The sequence below is a fragment of the Lygodium microphyllum genome, chromosome 8 (genome assembly GCF_053477565.2).
Source record: "Lygodium microphyllum isolate KBCC chromosome 8, Lygodium_microphyllum_v1.1.10, whole genome shotgun sequence".
NCBI classification, from domain to species: Eukaryota; Viridiplantae; Streptophyta; class Polypodiopsida; order Schizaeales; family Lygodiaceae; genus Lygodium; species Lygodium microphyllum.
The window spans coordinates 16,785,974-16,795,287 of record NC_141142.1 but is presented as its reverse complement, the minus strand read 5'-3'; positions in this window follow the sequence as shown (position 1 = coordinate 16,795,287).

Below are 9,314 nucleotides of genomic sequence, written 5' to 3'. Positions count from 1 at the left end.
AATCCATTGAGAAATATACAATGAGTCTTTTGAAATTTTAAAAATGCAAGGAATATGAAGTTGCCATATGCATATAGACGTTCATGAACCAGTGGACATATAAACAACAAAAATACAACTAAGGAACATATAATAGTAAACTTATTGCACATACATAGTATTCTAAAAGGATTAAGAATAGTTTTATTTCAATTCATGGTACATGTAAGTATTTGCTATCACAAATTGAAATAAAAGAAACCCCAGTCTTAAAGAAGAAGTCTATCACATTTGAAATTTTCTATCACATAAAGACATGTAGACATGAATATATTGAAAGTTCATACAATCAAGGCACATGAAGTAGGCATATACATAGACATTGATTCGTGAAAAAGAAAACAGATGCCAAACCTAAGGGAAATTCTATCACATATAGATATGAATTTTGGTAGTCCATACATCATGGAACATGAAGTGTGCATGTCCGTATAGACTGTCTTGAATCAATACAAATATGGATTTAAATAAAATTAAGGAACATATAAATACAAATACATGTAATGATATGGTAATTTAAACCTAACCCCAAACTCTTAGTATTTATCTTTCTCAAGAGTAGATTTAATGAATGACTATTACTTTAAGAATCTACATTTTCAATACAACTTAGAATACCATCCATTGAAAGCAGGTGGCTACATTTTATCACCTCAAAGCAAGTCTCAATTCAACAAGCACTTGAATGTAACAAGTATGGAAAGAGTGAGTCTATGTGCATCACTCTCTTGATCCCAAAGTAGTACATATATGGCTTATATAAAGTTGATTTTTGGTGTGTTGTTACATACTCCTCATGCACAAGTAGTATTGCAAGACCAAAAACATTATTTGATTAATTCGATAAACTTAAGATATTAGGCGGGATTTGCAAAAATCATGTGGCTATATATTGCCTTTGGGAATATTACATCCTCTTCCCCTTAGAAAAATCAAGATGTCCTCGTCTTGAGAAAAACTTGGGGGTGATCTCTCCTAAGGATGGACTCCTTGATCCATGTGGCATCCTCTTTGAGGAAGTCTTTCCATTGGATAAGGTACTTGCAAAGAGTAGGATTCCTAAGAGGTTTTTCCTTGATCTCTAGGATTCTATCAAGTTGAACTTCCAAAAATCCCTAAGTTGGCATTACAATTTATCCATCATCTAGGACATGGTCAAGGTTGGGAACATAAGGTTTTTAGAAGGCTTACATGAAATACATTATGAATTTTGAGATAAGGTGGAAGTTCTAATCTATAGGCATTTCTATCAAGACTTTTGACAATTTGTAGGGCCCACAATATATTGGACTAAGTTTTTTGAATTTCCCAAGGGATAGGAAACTCTTTTTTGGCCAAAATCTTAGGAATAGCATGTCTCCATCCTTGAAAGTTCAAGGAGTCCGCGTGGGATCATCATAGGCCTTCTACCGGTCTTGTGCTACTTTAATGTCTTGGGAGATTACTTTGGTTTGCCCCTCCATCTCATCTAGCATCTTCTCGGATGCTTCGACCCATAAGGTTGGATATGAGAAATTGAGAGGAGACAAACAATATTGCCCCTAAAATGCCTAAAAAGGGCTCATACTAATTAATGCTTCCTTGGTAAGAAGTATTGTAGGAAAATTCTACTAGAGGTAAATATTCAATCTATCTCTTGGGCTCCCTATTAGTAGGCTCTTAGAATGTCTTCTGACGCTTGATTGACACTTTCAATTTGCCTATCTATTTGAGGATGATAAGCAGTACTAAAATAGGATTGTGTACTAATGGCTTGAAAGAGATAGGTCTAGAATTTACAGATGAATAATGAATCCCTGTCACATTGGCAATCCTTTCTGGCTACCCATGCAATCTAAAAATCTTCTTGAGAAATAACCTAGCGATATCAAATGCTTTGAAGGTAGTTTTCATAGGAATAATGTGAGTAACCTTTGCCAATATATCCACCACAAGTACTAGGATTGACTCATAATCTCCTTGCACATTTGGAAGTCCAATTATAAAATCCATACTAATTAACTCCCATTTCATTCGAGGAATGTCAAGAGGATGGAGCTCTCTGGGGAGTTTGATTGTTTTAGCCTTTATTCCACTGACAACTTAGGCATAGAGTTATATATCTTAATACATCAACCTTTAATCTTCACTAATAGTAACTCTTTCTTACTCCATTTACAGCCTTTGCATAGCCGAGATGTCCAATTATCAGACTATCATGGGCCTCCCATAGAATCTTCTTCTTGAGGTCCCAATTATTAGGCACATATACCCTATTTTGGTAGTACAAAAGTTCACCCTCAATGTGGTAAGGCTTGAACTTGGATTTTGCATTTTGGCTATTTCCCCCAAATTGAATGGATCTTTTTAGTTCAAGGTAATTAGGGTCCTTAGGAATTTCAACAACTATAAACTCAAGTATGGGATTGCTAGGCATCGAGACTTGCAAGAAATCCCATGCTAGTGGGTTCTTCCATTAGTAAAAAATTTAAGAATGATTTCTAGCTTAGGGCATCAACTACAACATTGTCCTTGCTAGGTTGAAACTTTATTTCAATGTCGAATTCCTAGAGAACTTTAATCCATCGCCTCTGTCTCATGTTGAGATTAGATTGGGTAGAAATCTACTTGAGACTATTGTCAGCTATTATAAGAGTGAATCTTCTCTTGAGCAAATAGTGACGCCATAGTTTCAAGGCATAAGTGACTACTAAAAGCTCAAGGTCATAGCATAGTTCTTCTCGTAAGACTTAAGCTTACGAGAAGAGTATGCCATTGGATGCCCTTCTTGAGTAAGAACACATCCTAGGGCCATAATGTTGGCATCGACAATGACCTCAAACTCTTTTATAAAATCTAGCAACTTCAAGATGGGGCCAATAGTAAGAATTTTCTTCAATTGATCAAATATTTATTGATCTTGTGATGCCCATGTAATTTTTGTTTACTTTATAAGCAGCTTAGTGAGGGGTGTTGCTATCAAGGAGTAATCTTTGATAAAAATCATGTACCACCTTGTGAGACTTAGAAATCCTTGGATTTCTCTAACACTCTAGGGTGGCCACTAATCCTAAACATCCTTGACTTGTGCAAGGTCTACTGATATGCCTTCCTTTGAGATGATAAATACTTAGTATTCAATTGTCTTCTTGAAGAGTACACACCTCCTTTTTGGCAAAAACTTATTCTCACAAAGGATTTTCGAGACAATAGATGGCCTGGATATCCTTCCTTTGTCTTGGAGTAGATGAGTGCCATCAAAGAACCTGATGAAAAATATATTGGACTAGCCTCTTAAAGTTAGCAGGAGCATTGGTCTAGGTATGGGTGAAAAATATCTTGGACTAGCCTCTTAAAGTTGGCAGGAGCATTGGACTAGATTCATCTAGGTATGGGTGAAAAATATCTTGGACTAGCCTCTTAAAGTTAGCAGAAGCATTGGTCAGCCCAAAAGACATTATGATGAATTTGTAATGACCATACCTAGTATTGAAAGTCGTTTTTGGTATGTCTTCATCTTTTATCTGGATTTGATTATATCTAGACCTTAAATCAATCTTAGAAAATATCATAGCTCCTTGCAATCAATCCAATAGCTCATCAATGTAGGGAATGAGATATTTATTCTTAATGATGACTTCATTTAATCCCATGTAATCGATGCATAATCTGAGTGTCATGTCCTTCTTCTTAAATAGAACAAGAGCACCCGAGGAAGAGTTGTTGGGACAAATAAATTCCTGATTATAATCCAATTGATTTGCCCTCTCCTTGTACTACAGTGTTTTTTTGACATTAATAGAATATGAAAAATTGAACTAACTATAAACACCCATCCCATTGTATCCTCCATAAATCATATTTTGTATGGCTTACTAAATCAATATGAATGGATTAATAATCATATTCTAGCCAAAGTAGTCTTAGACCTTGGCTAATTGAAATTTGGCAAGAGTGAAAATGTTTTCCATGGTTCGAAGTATTTCCTCTCTCAAAGCAAAACTGCACTAAGTTCCTGACCGATATACTTTGGGAAATAGTTCGTGCAACACTTATAGTTCTTCCTATATATAATTTCCACTATGAGCTTCAATTCATGTAATGTATCCACTACTTGATTGTAAAAGGTAACGTTTGGTAGTTGTCCATGGTCTATCCCAGTTGTTGTTGTCCTCACTCCACTATAATAATTAGCAGGCTAGGTGGCCCTTATTGCAAAGCGCTTGGTCTTGATCCATGAGGAACGAATGGTTCCTACAAGATGTAATAATCTCTAATAGAATTCTAGCACTCTATCCTAGCGATCACATCGTGACCCTACAGGATTGAGAGTAGTCACTCACCACACTTGGTTCATAGCGAGTGAGAGATGAGGGGGAGCTAAGCTCTATTCCTCTACTCCTAAGGCAAAATTCTCATCTCCATTTCCCTAAAATGACACTTGACCAAGATCTAAGGTTGAATCCTATATAAAGTGTGTGCCCAACTCTTGTCCTAACATTTCCTAATGAGGAAATCGCCCAACTTATCGAGTCCACCCAACATCGAGTATTTTGATCTTGCCCTTCAAATTTTGGAATAATACTACATCTTATGTGAGACCAAGATCAAATATATGAGATCATAGCCGAGAAAACGCCAAAGGATCAACAATCTCCCTCTACGAGCATTGTCACAAAAACAAATTTAGAAATTCTAAGTCCATGACTACTTCTCATCAGTCCAAGGATCCTAGTGTATAGTCATATTTGACTAATAAGATTGACCAATCCATTGCATCTAAAGTTACTACTTCCATTTTTGAGATGGAACCCACACAGTCATAGCCTTTGGCTATGTCCAAACCTAGCGCTTCAGTTGAGGAACAATCCTCTAGTGCTTCAACCTCACAATTGAATACTAACTCTAGCCCAAAGAGCATAGTGAATCCAATAATTCATAAGTCTTGTTCTTCATGGTTAGAAGCTCCAGTGCATTTAAAGACAATTAAGAGATCTCTCACGAAGGCTTTAGAAAATATGGGGCAACATCAGGATCAATCCAAGGTTCGAGTTCCAGGGAACTAGATAAAACACTATTGACTTCACTCACTCATGCACATATTTATGTCGACATTGGAATTTAGACTATTGAGGATGAGAAGCTCTTAGAAAGGCCTCTAACATGCTCACGAAATCACAAATTTGTTGGTGTTATCTAGCATTCATGGGAGACATCACAAAGAAAATGACCAAGGCAAGGAGGAACTTGTAGCATTGGTGCAAAAGGCCAAAGTGAGTTGCACATATATAGAACCTGCATCTCTAAGAGAGCTTGTTACTGTCCACGAAGATAACATTCTAAATCCCTTTTGTGACAAACTCCTTTCAAAGAAAGAGCTACATATTGCAAGTCAATTGGGACAAAGCAACATGATGATTGGTGTCATTAGATATATTTTCTACCTCATACATAACCCACAACTTTTGGATGGCCATGCTTCATTGCAATACAATCCTGATTTCTATGGATGGTTCACTGCAAGGCTAAATGGCACACAAAACCTCGTCTTCCCTCTACTTCTACCACCATTGAAAATGCATCTGCATTACCTGATATGTTGTAGTAGAGTGATGTATATAGATCTTCTATTAGCACCGACATAGTGTCTAAAAGCAGTATGCTTGAGTTTGCCCTTGCGCTTTTGGCCTTTTCTCCTTTTCTTTCTTCATTTGGGCTACCTTTTTTCCGCCTTTGCCCTGCGTCTTTTCCACTTCTTTTTGCTTTCTTCGTGTTGGGGTTAACATTACCCCCTCCTAGATAAGTGCCAGTCCCATGGCACTCATCGTCGTAGGTAGCAGGCTGTAGCATGCATCGAAGACGTGGGTGACAAGGACGCCGGTGGTTTCCGTGGAGGAGTGCTGGTGGTGGTGTGGTAGAAGGTTTTGGGGGCCTGTTGGTGGCCAAGGTGGCTGGTGGAAGGTTGTTGAGTTGGCGGTAGGGCAATTTTGTGTTGGGGATTGCATTGATGGCTAGTACAAGGGTTGGTTTGTTGGGGATTTGGCACATGATGATCTTTTGCGGGCTTGTTGGATAGTAAGGGATAAGCATTCAGAGTTGAGTGTTGATGAAGAGCGAACAACACCTTATACCTGCAATCGGAAAACCTCACATGTGGTCTCTCCTTAAGGGGTAGTGCTAGGCTTCTCATCGTGCACAAGCCATATTTTGATTAGTTTGGGAGACAGGTCGAACTCTAAGCAAGCCGCAAGCCTAGAGTATTGTCCTGTACTTGAGGACCCAAATTGTGGAGATACTTTGGTGCAATTATTATGTGAGTGCTCGTGCATACTTAGATATTACATAGTTAGAAGACCGTGGGCTAGTTTCTCATAACAATTCGTGGATGAAGCAAGGTTGTCCATGTGGAGAAGGAGTACGCGTTAAGGCATATGAGACATCCTTTGCATTGTGACTGCACGATGTAGCATAATGGAAAACAAGGACACCGCACTTTTAGTAGGCTGGAAACTATTGGACTTGCTTGATGAGTACGGTGTACTTTTCATGGCCAATCATGCGGTGCTTATCACCATTGATTGCAATGGTACGAAGGCAGAGTGCAAAAGAAAATTGTGCAAGTGGGTCAGGGTGACAGATCTAACCTTAGGCGAGACAAGCTCCCCAGGTATGTCCTGCCCTTGATATGCCCTGAACAATTGTGGGGGAGTGTAAGGGGCTGGGGGACTAGGGACGAAGCCGGTCGACCAAGGTCACCAGACGTACCCAATTTGAGGACCCCTAGGTGCTAGGCTGTGATCGTGGGTGCTTCTTATTTTTCCATTCTTTTCCTTCTTTTTCTTTTTTCTTTTTTTTCCTGAGTACAACCATTACAATATGTTGAGGCTATCAGCCTTCCAATGGGTTGGAAAACGTCAAGCTTCGAAGGCTCAGAAAATGAATAGTACAATGATGATGGTGCCCTAGCCTCGTTGTTAGAGAAGCAGTTGGCGAAAGGGGGAGATACACTTGAGATATTGCAACCCTTTTTGTGGCACATGCGATGTGGGTACAATTGAGGTAACGGCTGCCATGAGCCAACTATAGAGCTTGACCCAGAAAGGGGGCGTGGCCCAGGAATGTTTTGTGGGCCATGCAATGTGGGCAGTTAGCAAGGGTGCTTTCGGGAGCGTGGCTTTGCCACGGCTCATTGTGGGGTTGTGGGTGTTGCGGTGATTTGGGCATTGAACATTTTCGCACAAGGACCTGTATTATCCTGCATCCCCTTGTCGCTTCATGAGAGCATATGCATTGTGTATGCCGCAACTATAATAAACTAGTGCAATGCAAGGAGACATCACTTATTTGAATTCTATGGTGTTGACTAGACATTTATCACCTGCGCTTGATTAGCTTTTTCTTTTGCTAAAGACGTAGCATATATTAAACGCAGATATAATAAGTTCATCCAAGTCAGGAACATGTCAACACTTAACAAGTCGGGAACACTTAACCATTAAAAACCAAAAGTCCTGGCCAGTTATCATTTGATAAGCCCTTTATGCATTATGGGCTACTCGATTTGTACGAGGCGGGGTGAGTCTGGATGGCCGGGTGATTGGGGCTCTGCTGGTGTGGGGCTCCCGTGGGGGTGAGCAGGGAACATGTCGGCCAGGATATGAATGGTGTAATCCCGGCCCGCTATCATCTCCAGAATATCTTTAAATAACTCATTAAATTCTTCTCTTTCCCGAGCTGCCCTTTCTGCCTTTGAGCATCTGGGGCCCAAGCAGGAGCTGGGAGTGCACACCACTAGTGCTGCCACCTGTTGCGCCTTTCGAGTCTCGACTTTCTTGACTCGAGGATTCTTCGGCCTTCGCCCTGGGCAATGTCGCTTAGGGCCTCGCTTCTTGGCATACCTCTTGATGGTGGGCACATAGCGCTCCGGTGGAGGGGCGCGTGCCACATGCTCCCGCCTTGTGCGCAGAGCGTCTTTGCATGCTAGATCTCCATGATCCTCCATGCGTTCCACCGCAAAAGGAAACCTGCAAGACGCACTTCAAGGGTTAAACCTTGATACAGGGTACCACTGTTTGCATGGAAGGGATTTTAGTGTGGTTTATGAAGCGCATATGACAAGAAGGGGAGGGGTGAGGCATGCGGTGATTGTTGTAGAGGAATGGTCCCCATGCTGATGTTCGCGTTGCCTCCAGTCATTAGGGGATATTAGTTTATGCTAAGTCGCATGGACTGGTTGTCGTGGAGTGGGACAGGGTACATCCTCGGAAGGATAGACCAAAAAGGGAAGAAGGTGTATAGGAAGGGACTACACCCTGTCTACACCATCAGAGTTGTTGGTCAAGGCCTCCTATGGCAGCAATATGGGTTGCATGCCCTTCACTTGGAGGTGGGGCTGGTCACACAACTTTCAAAAGTGTGATGAGAGGAGGACCTGAGGAGCTTAGCCTGTCCAACCCGACTCTTCTCCCTATGCTTGACTATCATTGCTTGTGTGTGTTGATATTGTTTATACATGGTGACACAAAAATCAGTGTTTATTTATATACATATTTATGAATCCATGTCACTTCACGAGGATAAGAACCAAGTGTAGAACTCGGGGTTGTACCGGAGCGTGGCACACACATCTAGTATTCGTGGTAGCTTACTTAATATCGATAGATATTTTGCCACATCGAGTAGCATGGAACCTTGTCCGAGTCTACTGGCTATATGTAACTCCTCCTCAATGAGAACCTTATCAAACAGAGCCTTCTCTTGGCTAGCTCCAGCTAAGTCCATACCCCGAATGGCAGTCAGCACTCAAAGGGAAGTTGGTGCCACATAGGTTGGGTCTCTTTGAGACCGCCACTTGGCCAATCGCTCCTCTGAGACTGTCATGATCTGAGCCCCTAGTTCGGCCATTACAACACGGCTTTCGCACCAACGCTGCTCAAATTGACTCTGGCCTGCTGACAATCGCTTTAGTTGCTCTATGTCTACGAGATTCGGTCGGCAGAGCATTTCATTGAACGTGACGGTTAAGCGCAGTTCGTCAGCCTCCTCGTCAGGGATGAGTCGCATGCGTTCATGCAGGAGCCTGTCGTAGTGCCCGTTAAGATGTTTTTGTTCTTCCCATGTTAGAGGAAAGGTCAAGTAATCTCCGAGCTGCTCTTTGGGGATTGTGCCCATGTCCGCAAGGACGTAGACACGTGCGACCACTTTGAGCTTAGCATCCAACTCAGTTAAGCATTCTGTGACACTTCTATGTTCAACGAGGGCTTTCTCGGTTGCTATCTCATGCAAAGTTCTAAGAG